The sequence below is a fragment of the Leptinotarsa decemlineata genome, unplaced genomic scaffold (assembly GCF_025532065.1).
Source record: "Leptinotarsa decemlineata unplaced genomic scaffold, Ldec_3_MD MMD2_tig00000035_RagTag_RagTag, whole genome shotgun sequence".
Classification (NCBI taxonomy): Eukaryota; Metazoa; Arthropoda; class Insecta; order Coleoptera; family Chrysomelidae; genus Leptinotarsa; species Leptinotarsa decemlineata.
In genome coordinates, this window is record NW_027412540.1 from 23,386,172 (window position 1) to 23,399,440 (window position 13,269).

A 13,269-nucleotide genomic window follows, 5' to 3' on the forward strand; every position below is an offset into this window, starting at 1 on the left:
AAAATTATTGCCATTTTAAAAAATATGCCTAGACTTTTCCGATGTATATATATATATATATATATATATATATATATATATATATATATATATATACTCATTTATAGTTTGAATTTCCCTGTCTCAAAGACTATTCCATTCAAGTAGCTTTAGATAGTTCTTTCTCGGATACCTTTTTCATCAATGCCGGTAATTGGTAATTCTTCAGAGATCCATATTGTCTCCAACCCTATTGAAATGGAATAAATTTTTAATACAATTCCTCTGCCTACTTAAACAATGAAGTTTGCCATCAGTTATGAAGTCCGGAAAAGGGGTTTTTGGATTTTATAACTGAAAATTAAATTCCTTCAGCAACAGTATTTCAGTAACAAATTCATTGTGGTAGATACCTATCTGATTTTGCTTACTCTACCGGCAGACAGATGGCGAAACCTGGCGACTTTTAACTTTGTTGTGGGTCCATCCACTAACCTTCTTGGATGTTCTCGTGAACAGACGTGAAGATGATGCAATGGGCCACAGAGTATACAGAAAACCAACAAACACAGACAGGTACCTGAATAAAAAGTCTAACCACCAGCCACAAGAAAAGAGTGAGGTAAATAAAACATTGGTTGAGAAAACCCGACGTATCTGTGATCCTGAGAGTCTTTCTGAGGAAGTCAATCACCTCAAAATTGCCTTCAAAGGGAATGGGTACACTGAAGGAGAATTGGAGAAGGTCATACGACCCAGAAGAGAGGACGCCAAAGTAACCCCAACTAGACTAGTCAAGGGAAAATGTTACAGACCACATTGGGAGGATCTTAGAGAGATACGACGTGAAACCAATATTCAGACCAGAAAAACTGACAGACAAAGTCTACGATCAGTTGAGTACCCCAGAGAACCTTTAGCAATACCTAGAACTTACCGGATACCTTGTAACCATGAAAAGAAGTATAAGTACTCGTCTCTGTACTTGTGCATATTGCCAATTGCATAAATCAATTTAATGCAGAGTGCAACAGACTGTTGGTTGAAACTGAAAATCACAGCATTCTGGAAATGACCTGACTTTATGCCTCCAACTGTCAACTACCAACAGCCTTATATCCTTCGGGAGAAGGAAATATTAAGAGGAGATAGTTGTTGGTTCACAGCTGGATCAAAAACTTCTTCCGGTTCTGGTGCAGGTGTTTTCAGGACAGAGATATCAACCTGCCCAGGAACCTATGCGACTATATTTCAAGCGGAAATTTACGCTATTGAATTGTGTACGGAGAGATTGGAAGAATCCAACCTCATAAGCAAGTCAATACAAATATTCTTGGACGGTCATGCGGCGTTGGAAGCTCTTGGCTCCTACCGAGCAACGTCTAAATTGGTAGCAAATTGCCAAAAACGACTCACCTCGATAGGAAGACTTAACAGATTGTCTCTGCATGGTCTAAATTCCTGGCAATACTGGCCTGGAAGGCAATGCTGACTTCCTTGCAAAGGAGGGTGCTGCAAGCAGCTTCATCGGACCAGAACCAGTAATTGGCATCGCTTTTAGCTTTAACAAACAAACATTGAACAAATGGAGGGCAAGAAGATTTATGGACTTCTGGCAAAATCTTCCAGGATTGGCTCACTCCAAGGCGTTTATCCACTCTTCGAAGCTTGATATCAAACAGTTGTTGGACTACAGTAGGGATGAACTACAATGTCTAACAGACCTTCTTACTGGTCACTGTCATTTGAATCATCATCTGCGGAGACTCGGACTGTCGAAAGACAGTGTGTGTCGCCTCTGTTTGGAAAATGATGAAACAGCAGAGCACATACTTTGTGCCTGCCCTGCTGGGGACCGAATCAGGTTTTTAGAGTTCGTCAGAACCGTACCTTACCATCTGACCTGAAAGACCACTCATCATACAAACTAATCGGCTTCGTTAAGAAATAATAATAATAATATAATAATAATAATAATCTTTATTCATCCTTTAAGATCATACACATGATATAGGACAAGTCATAAAATGTAAATAGACAGACATATATAAGTACACATATATACATATACATACGATAAACATATAACTATATTTCTTTATCGTCCATACAAACAAGCAAACAGCAAAACTAGGAATTAGCAAAATATCCACTAATGTCATAAAAGCAAGACTCCACTAAATAGTTTTTCAAACTTGCTTTGAATTTGTTAATATTTTTTTCGTTTTTGATATCACTTGGGAGATGATTGAAAAATCGTATTCCATTAAATTTAGGACTGCTTTCGTAAAGTGATGTACGGTGCTTTATACTTCTAAATAAGTCACCATGCCTCGTAGCATAGTTATGAGAGTCAGAAATTTTTGAGAAGCTCTTGATGTTGAGTTTAACATATGTTACAGTTTTATAAATGTAGATCGATGGTATTGTCAGTAATTTAAACTTTTTAAAATGATTCCTACACGTCATTCGGTAATCTAAGCCAAAGATTAGACGAATTAGTCTTTTTTGACTGATGAAAACTCTGCGAGCGTTGGCCGTACAATATTATAAGAAATATGTGAATATGAGAGAGCATAGTACATGTTTATTAATTGCTCTAGTGTGAATATATTTTTCTGCTGCAAAATTGCATAATAACTACTATTGAGCCTCTTACACACCTGATCAACGTGTGTATTCCACTTCAATTTTACATCTAAATATGTGCCCAGAAATTTCATTGAATCCGAAAAGTATATATTTTTGTTGTTTACGCGAACAATTGGGTTTATTTGGTCGAGTGTGAATAGGTGTCAGCCACAATAAACCCTTGCGGGTTGCGGTGGAGGGTCGAATAGACACACTCACTTTGGACCTAACTTAACCTAACCCATCTCTGTAGTCGATTCTCCTTTGAGTATGTCTATCGCAGTAGTAGACGAAACGTCAGACATATAAACCTGCAGACCACGGCTTAAAAACCCGGAAAATGAGTTTCGCACAAATTTTATGTAATTATATACCTATAATTGCAGAGTATCCCAATAATTTCATCGACAAATGCCAAAATATGTTATCTGCAATTGCTCTATCTTAATTTTCGCTCATTAATGATTTACATTCCAGAGAATCCGATTACGTGTATCTAACGATACATTGATAACTGTGGAATGTGGGCAGTCTGATAACATCGAGAGACAAATTCCGTTGTAAACATTCAAGATCCACCTATGCAGGACGCGAGTTGAACTCAAGGTTAATCCGTCAGTTTTGCAACAAATTCCGTAACAGCTTACGAGGTTGCTCGTTCATCCTACTGTTAAAGTCTCCATCTGCTAGGTACCAACAATAAAGAAAGTGCGAGTGAATCGAATCGTTAGTTTTCACACCGATATAATTTGGAATAAAAGAATACTCGTACATATAATCGACTAACCAACATCTGCGAATCGGCAAGAATCACTTCATAGCCTTCGCGATGACGTAACGTCATAGCTTTCCCCACACAAGTCCACTACTCCAGTGCTAAGCAACCTAAGAACGGCATTATAGTTGTCTTTGTAAGGTAACGAAAACAAGTGAGTGTTATTTCGATACCCACGCGTTTCAGCGGGTTTTGGAAACGTTATCGTGATATTATTTCAAAAGTGAGAGTGAATTACGAGAACATGGGTGGATCCATCTAGTGTTTTTGTCCAGGATTGACGTTTGCTCCCGGTCACGGTATGTAAATTCAACATGATTCTGCACCATAGTCTTTTCTTATCCACTAGAACTTGGAATTGTTATTGTTGATAAAAAGTTATATGCAGCTTGAACAAATTCAATAATTCTTCGTATATGCCAACTTGTTTATCTATAAATTTCTTCAATTGTTTAGATAAGTTTTGGCAAAAAAAGTCATCTATCTACTCCTTTTCAAACACCAATAAAATGTTGGAGACGTGGTGATGTTTTTCATTTTTAAGAAATTTCGATTTTATGAGCAGTTATTTAACATCGTCATCAGCGTTTTCAAACCGATTTTGTGATACATTCCTTAATTGTATCAACTATGCTACCTATATAGCATTTTGGACGTATATTGAGGTTCAATAATTATAATATATGATGGTGACCAGAGTAAAGGTTGTCAAAGAGTGAGGTCATGATTTTATTCATAACTGATTTTTAAACCTTCACTCTATGCGAGGTCACTGCATCTAGACAATATTTTTAGTTTCGAAAAATAATATGTTGACATTATTCCTTGGCACTACTCACTTGGCATCGACAGGTGGTTGACATTTGATGAAAAATTATGACAAAACGAGTCGCTAGATAAAGTAGTGCAAAATTTAATTTATTATCATTACTTCCATGCTTTTTTGCTACTTGGGAGCCTGACAGCATGTATTTTTATTGTATCTAATAAATTGATGTTTTCCTCAGTTAGGAATTTTTAAAACTCTTTTCTACAAATATTCAAATCTGAAAATACCCGAAAATTTTAACTCGATTTGACATTGAATTTAAATACCATACACTACCATACACTAACACGTTCAGAGAAACCCGACTGAAAATTCATTTGATTATTAGTTATAATAGAATCGTCCATAACAATGGACGAATTATCAACCATATTTACCATGATGCACTGTTTGGAACCTTTGGTGTAGTAATGAATATTACTGGAGTTTTTTCCCAACACCAAATCGTTATTTTCAACACCTCGACACGTGTTTCGATCACCAAGTGATCATCTTTAAAGAGGAAGATTAAAACTGTTTTAATCTTCCCAACACCAAATCGTTATTTTCAACACCTCGACACGTGTTTCGATCACCAAGTGATCATCTTCAAAGAGGAAGAATAAAACTGTTTTAATCTTCCTCTTTGAAGATGATCACTTGGTGATCGAAACACGTGTCGAGGTGTTGAAAATAACGATTTGGTGTTGGGAAAAACTCCGGTAATATTCATATTCACCATATCAACCAATTACGCCTACTTTTTACCTCCCGATCAAAAATAATAAAAACACTCGTCAGAAAGCATCCTGTACTTAAATTTTGATAACTGAAACGCCCCCTCTGGGAAAAATTAAACTGAGGGAATAGTAGAAGATCCATATGTTTTCAGTGTATTTAATCAAGGCAGATGCTAATCCATAACCTTTTTGTTGAACTTTTTGATACAAATATTACCAAGACCAAAGTTCCTAGGCAATAATTTGGAGAATTATCATGATTGACATATGTCACCAGTACAATCGAAAGAATTAATATAAAAATATACTAATTTGATGCATGAGAAATGTTGATTTACACTGTCTAAGAGACTTTCACTTTATCGAAATTGAGTCTATATTACTGTATTGTATCCTATTATAGATAAATTTTCCTTCTAAATAGAACTTATTTTGTTGAGACTTGGGACTTTTTCGTAAATTTCGTAAATGCCACTCACATTTTAAGATAACATAGACTATATGTCACAATGAGGAGTACCAGCTGTCGTGTGTCGATGGATAAAAGCCAGCCTAGAAAGAAGGATGATATACACCACTTTAGGAGCTGCTACCATACAGGTAAGAGCATAGAAGGGATGCCCAGAAGAAGACCATTGCTATGGGCAACCCTAACAGACGATCTCCTCAGGAAGCTATCTGAAGAAGGCATATATTGCCTGGGATATGCTGACGATCTGGTGATAGTCACAAAAGGGAAATGTGCAGGCGTCATCTCGGAGCGCTTGCAAAGAGCCTTGAACATCGTCGGAAGATGATACGAACATGAGAACCTCTCGAAGAATGCCAAAAAAAAACACTGTCGTCGTATTCATAAGGAAAAGAGTGATGCGAGGACTAAAAACACCAATACTCAATGAAGTGGAGATCCCTTTCACCACGGAAGTCAAATACTTAATTGTGACTTCCAATCACAGGCTCACGTGGAACCTCCACATCCAAAACACAGCACATAAGGCCAGGATGGCCCTGGGAATCTTCAGAAGAATGTGCAGGGAAAACTGGGGGCTGAACCCAACAATGACACTGTGGTTAGTGAGACCCATGATAGCATACGATGTAGTGACTTGGAGGACAAGAACAAAACAATCGGGTACGGCTAGGCTATTAGGCGGCACACAAAGGCTGGCGTGCCTAAGTGTTGCAGGAGCCATGAGAACGACCCCAACTGCAGCACTTGAGGTCCTACTCGGACTTCCACCATTGCACATCTATATACAAAGAGAAGCTCGACTGGTGACACACAGGCTAATGTAGGGGCAAACCCCAATCAACCAGTCACACGGTGCAGAATACTTGAAACTGTACAACGACGTGAAGGCAGATCCAATACTCGAAATGCCCGTGGATAACACAGTTCCGCAATACAACTTTCAAAAAGATTTCAAAATCATCACAACAAGTAGAAAGGACTGGCAAAACGGCCCACCGGTAAAAGCGGAAGAAACTTGGCATACAGATGGCTCAAAGACCCAAGAAGGAGTAGGAGCCAGTATATACGGAGACAGAGCAAAGACGAGAATCGCACTCAGCCTCGGACATAATGTCCAAAATAAAACCATTGGCGTTTTCTCCGACAGCTAGGCGGCAATTGAAGCGCTCGGCTCATTTCAAGTCTTCTCAAGACTGGTGGGAAGCTGTTTGGAGCACACTCAAAGAGCTAAGTACCCAAAATAAGGTCACTTTAGCTGGGTACCCGGACATGACGTTCACAAGGACAATGAGGAGGCCGATGTTCTAGCCCGTGAAGGCGCATATAAGGCTCTGCATGGCCCAGAACCCTTCTGCGGGGTAGCGAAAGCATGTATAAAGACAACCATAAATTCATGGATGCAAGCCAAATCGATAGATTGGTGAAATGAGAAACCATCGCGCAGATTAATGGAAGACCTGCTAAACCACAACCGTAAGGTTGTAAGGGTAGTGGTGGGTCTACTAACGGGGCATAGCCGACTCAGAAAACATATGAACAACATGGGTCTGACAGAAGAAACGCAATGCAGGTTCTGTCAAGAAGAGGAAGAAACCGCACTGCATGTGCTCTGTGAATGCGAAGTGATAGCAAGGCTGAGACACGCAAGATCCGGGGAAGAGAAACCAGAGTCTGCTCGCTATATGAAGGGGTCAGTGTCAAGGCTATGGAGTCTCATCAAAGAGATCAAGCTAGACAATGAGCTCTAACAACTAAGGAGCATTACAATATATCTGAAAAGGTGGCAGTGAATCACGCCATGGGAGAGCTTCTCGACAATCTCATCTAATCTAGTATGTAACAATTAGTTTCACTCTCAGATTGCCCTTATCATTCCAACATTTACTGAAGCAGTTCTTAAAACGTGAAAACACTTTATGGGAAATATATCATGAGTATAGTATGAGTTCATGTAATTTATGTCAACTAACAAGCTAATGAAAGTACATTTTCACCTTCAACACACATCTTCACTGAATAAAAGTGAACTGGTGAACGTATACCCATTTGTTTGAAACCCCAAAAGCATTAAGTCATCTACCTTCTTTCGAAAGAAGACTCAGTGCAAAAAAATGGTTTTTGTCCTAATTTGGTCAGTCGTACTCGTGTTAAAAATTACCATAAACTTGAGTACTGGAATGAAGTTCTTTCTTTGTTTCATCAGAAAGGTAAAAGACTCGTGAAGTTCAAATGAACAACCGCCTGTCAACGAAACCACTTACAATGAGAATGATAGATTCAACGTTGAAAATCATCTATACTGGAAGAAATTCAAGTTTTCAGAGGAGTAATATCTGTGCTTTCTAACACCAAAAACTTTGTTAGAAGTGTCAGCATTCCAGATCTCAAAAGACCATAGTCACGAGGCGATGAGTTTTGGACTTCCTTATTGTGCATAATCTAGTGTAAATGACCATATACTTATTGGAGTTATACAGTCGAAAGACATGAAAATATCTCACAACATTCCTTTCAGGAATATCCGTAACCTAAGTAGAAATAAAACTATGAACCGGTCAGAATTAATCATACCAAGATTGATTATATCGTTCCATTTCTACGCTTTTGAACATGAGCCAACAGATATAATTGAATTCATGTGGGCAGAAATTACGAATGGATTGAATTACTTCAAGATTTTTTGTAAATCAAAAGTAACAACGGAATCCGACGTGTTATTGCAACTGTTAATTTGATATATATATATCTCATTTATTATTTTTATTCTCTCAACAGAAAACCAAATACCGGAATGTGTGGTTTTTCTAACCTTTATAATTGTTATTAGATATGAAATACGACTAAATTGAGAGAGACTCTAGGAAAAATTATCATCTAAATCAAAAAAGCATTATTCATTAGTCCACCCCAATACCCCTAAAAGTATCCCCACAACTTTTCTTCACACTGTTTCAAAATCTTCTCTCTTTTACGAGTATATGAGGAATCAAACATTTTTTCTTCTGGATTTTCCCTGAACAAAAATTCCGCAAGAAAGTCGACAGGATCAAACTTCGATCAAACTTTTAGATAGTGTAGGAAATATATATTTCATCAAATAGAAACATTGAGGTTCACTTTGAGCAATTAACATTTCCTCTTCTTCTTTTCGGAGCATTTCGAATGTTTCTGCCCGTTCATCCATTTATTCTTGGCGTTCCGCATTTTCTTCTAATAATCTCTCACCAATTTGACCCTCAAGTAGCCGTCTTTGTTCCAGCTCCAATTTTTTAATTGTATCCGCCTCTTCCGCAGGTGTTGGTATACCAAAAATGCCACAAACAAAATCGAATATACAATTCAAATCTCTTTCTTCTTGTGTCTCTTCATTAACCAAACTCACTTGGTATGGATGAATTCCAACTCCGTCGAAGAAGTTAAGAACACTTTTTTCTTCATTGTTGTTCTCTCGCAATTCCACCAATCTTCTCAGCATGTTTACCTCATCGTAGTGGGTATCCTGTATTAGTCTTTGAGGAAGCTTCATAACCTTTTCATAATGGAATTCATATGTCGCCTCTAAACTGATGACATAGCCAGGAATAATTTCATCGCAAGCATTACCTATCAGTGAACCTACTTGCTTGGCTTCTGTTCCATCCTCAACTGTACCACCGTCTCCTGGAACTTCCACACCAATTTTACCCCCATCTTCTTCATTTATTCCTTCGGCGGCCTGCCCGAATATCTCCTTTGCCTGTTCGATAGTTTTCGGAAATCCGTCTAAAACATATCCACCAGTTTGACACAACTCTGGCCATAAATGATTCCATCAACCGCACAACATACTCATCTGGTAGACGTTTATTTTCACTATTGTCTATCAGCGTCATTATAACCTTAATCTGTTCCTATCAGTCTTCAACATCTACATTCACTTTATTTTCCTCCTCAATTTCTTCGTCTTCTTCATCGTCTTCATCCTTCTTTTTCTTACCGAATTTTTTAGCTTTAAGACGATTTGTTTCGTTTTCTCTTTCAACATTCTGATGAAGTTTTTCCACGGTTTCTTCATCATAGTTTTGACAGATATGTAATGAGCCCCATAATGCTGGCATAGTCTTTCAGCAAGTTTTGTCTTTCCAGAAGCTGGTGGTCCATGAATTATGACTTTGAGAGGTTTTAACTCTTCTATTGTCTCATTTGTAATTATTTTCGACATAATTCATTTCCAATGTCTAATTCGTATACTATCCAGACTACTTTTGACTATTCTCAATTATAGTGCAGACAAAAAAATATTAGGCAAACGAATATCTGATTCATAATGAATTCTCAACAGGAAATCTATGTTACGGATTTGTAGCACACGTTGAGATTGTTAGATTATCTATGATTATCCTGGCATTCATTATATATCTCGTTTAGTTATATTTCTCGCATTTTACATTTTTTTGTGAGATTTTAACGAAACCAAACAGATTTCGAAATCACAACACAACATCAAGTGAAAAAATTACTTTCTTTCCAGAAGTGTTTTGTGGAGATTTCACAATCAAATATTGAATACTTTATAATTTGTGATCCTAATTGTAATTTTTTTTATTCGTCACAACTGAAATTGTTCCTCGCACTTTTCGTAATATCTAAAGGAAAGTAGATTTTTAACACCTCATATCAATTTATATGTGCTAATCAATACTCGATTTAATTTTTCATATTATATAGAAAGTTGTATTGAAATTATTGACTTACATAAAAATTAGTTCTATAACTCTTACGTGAGTGCATGTAATAATTGAATACTTATTCTGGTTATTATTAAAGGTTGTTAATGCAAAACTAAACCATTAAAATGAATTTTATGCACTGAAGAATGTTATAAAAACATCAAAATCGTTTAATAACTTGCATAAGTTACTGTAAATTGGAAAACATATTCATAATCTCAATGCTCAGTGGTATGTGTAACGTAATAGTAATTGGTTCATTATTCCAATTAAAGTTATCCATAAACTTTCAAATCGCTGAAAGAAATACATTCGAGAAATTGAAATCGGAATTATTTTTCTTACTCTCAGTCTGTGAATAACTGATTTTTCAACAAGCCACAATTGAATACAATACCTGATAACTATATTTATGATTGTTTAAATCAGGGGTCTCCAAACTACGGCCCGCGGGCCAAATCCGGCTCGCCAGTGTCATCAATCCGGCCCGCGACAGCCAATGATTTACTGTCATCAATCTGGCCCGCGACAGCCAATGATTACCTAATTGTTGTTACTATTGCTCTGATAAGCTGAAGAAGAAAACACAGAATGTAATTACTCGGTTTTATTTACTTCCAAGGTAAAACTTAACGACAGAAATGATGACAAAGAAAACTTAACTTAAGCATCTAAGTTTAAGCATATTAAGAAGTAACAAAGAGAGATGAATCACAGTAAAACAAAAACACTAATGAGATTTATGTAATTGTGATTTTCCACTGACAATACTGTAGTATTGTAGTTGTGGATCAATTTTACTTGTACCAATTATTTATCAAAAGAGATTTAAGATGCTCATCGGTTGATTGAGATCTGTAAACATTCTTTGTGTACTTCATCTAGGAAAACGTTTTCTCACACAAGTAAGTAGTACCAAAAACAGAAAACAACCCATGAGCAAATTTATGCAAATTATCAAATTGTTCCAGTGGAAGACTTCCAACAAAGATGAATTTTGATACCTATTTGTTCTTAAGCATATCACTGCACCGTAAATCAATAATTTTCATTTGGACTTCCGGAGCCAGGGTTTCAATGTTAGAATCAAAAGGATTTTGAAAAGCTGAATTTCATTCGCAATGACATCAAAATCTGAAAAACGAGTATCAAAATTATCTTCAAAGCACTGAAAGTTTCGATTGAAAAATTGACGGGAAATTCAGTCTCTGTAGTGTGGCTGAATATTTCAAAATGGGTGAAACATTTTTTACGTAATTGCGATTGAAATAGTATTATTTTCTGCCTGAAGGATTTGATATTGGTGTATAAATCAGGGAGAAGCTGATTTTCTCCTTGCAATCTCAAATTCAGTTCGTTCATATGATTTGTCAAATCGACATAGAAGGCTAACTTCCACATCCATTCACTATTTTCTTAATCGGCAAAAGGGCGCTGCTTCTCTTTAAAAAAAAATTCGATCTCTGCTCGAAGTTTAAAAAAGCGCTTAACGACTTTTCCGCAACTAAGCCAGCGTACGGCAGCTTGATATGGTAAATCATTTTCTCCAATCTAGTGAATAAACTCGCGGAATTGTCGGTGATTCAGCCCAGTGGATCTGATGAAGTTAACAACTGATATGACTGGTTTTAGAACTTCAGACATATCCAAACATTTTCCGCACAAGGACTATTGATGAATGATACAATGTAAGACTAATGGTTTTGAACCACCATCATTTTCTACAGCCTTTGACACAAGTGCAACCAATCCTTTATTTTTACCATACATATTTTTGCCTCCATCAGTTGTTATAGATTTCAAATTTCTCCATCGAAGGTTCTTTTTATTAATGGCATTTTCAACTCCCTTAAAAATATCTGCCCCAGTTGTCGTGCCGTGAATACTATCAATATCAGAAGTTCTTCATACACTTCATAGCTTTTATCTACTCCGCGAATAAAAATCAACACCTGAGCAGTATCTGACACATCCGTTGACTCATCCAATGCTAGAGAAAACCACTCATGATGTCCATTTTAGTCGAACAGTTGAGATGATATATTTTCTGCGATGTCTTGCACCCTCCGAGCCACGGTGTTTGCTGACAAACTGACAATTTTAAATAAATTTACCTTTTCGGGGCATATTCCTTCGGCTACTGCAATCAAGCATTCTTTTATCATTTCTCCATCGGTGAATGGTTTGCCACGTTTTCTGATTTCAAGAGCCACACGAAAGCTGGCGCGAGTTGCAGACTCTTGTTCGATATTATCGATATTATTTTGAAATTTATTCACAAAAAACTGAAATAAAAATAAATTTTCAACACCCTGTGTCTCGAAAATGAAGGCCTTGCGGACCCATGCATGCATGAACTTTTTACCTAATAAATAATTGAGGAATCGTCCTGTAAAATATCTGACACTTATCACACCCTGTAAAATTGCATGAACTTTGATCACAATCAACAAACACATACTTTCTTTCTATAATATTCGTTTAGATTAGATTCAAATTCAGATGTGTTGAACAGGTATCATAAACATGATTCCAAAAATCAAGACGAGAGTTGAAAAGTAGGGATGGAGTTTGCATACAGTCATCTCTTGATTTCGATCCGATTTGGAGTTTTATAAACTCGTAAGACTATCTCTTATCAGTGGAATGGAACTTCAATTGTCGAGATAAGCCTCAGACTTCATCTTTCCTGGTTATAATTGGATAACGGTGCTTCACAGACCATTAAAATCGTAATGGTGGCGACATCAGAATCCTCATTTGATGACATTGTAGTGCTCCTAAGAAACAATGGATTTATGCTCGTGAGAACAGTAGATAAAAGATGAAGAGTAATTGTACATCGAATTTATGAGCATTCCAGGTCTGACGTTCAACAAATTTCAAAAGTACTTACAAAACTGATTTTCCATCCGCAGTTTTTTAAGTGATTGTTTTTTAAATTAAAACTAGTTTCAGAAATAAGATAAATTAGTTGAATGTATGATAGAACTGTCCTATTCTTTATGGAAATCCCTTATAACGTATTAAAAAAAACACTTTGATGTGAGATTTTTATTTTCCGAAAAGCTAACAGTTTTTAAAAGTTTCATCATTAAAATCAATTAAACCATTATCCGAATTACACAAAAAACACTTGTAAATAGTAGCACGTT

General features: G+C 36.7%; 1 protein-coding gene across 1 annotated transcript in view; it reads left to right on the forward strand.

Moving 5' to 3' along the window:
- Positions 1 to 3,221: 3,221 nt before the first annotated feature.
- Positions 3,222 to 13,269, forward strand: part of LOC111511807 (uncharacterized) — a 37,423-nt gene continuing 27,375 nt past the window's right edge. The window contains exon 1 of the mRNA XM_023167827.2: positions 3,222 to 3,684. The gene's annotated coding sequence lies outside the window, so the exon portion shown is untranslated. The remainder of the gene's footprint in view (positions 3,685 to 13,269) is intronic.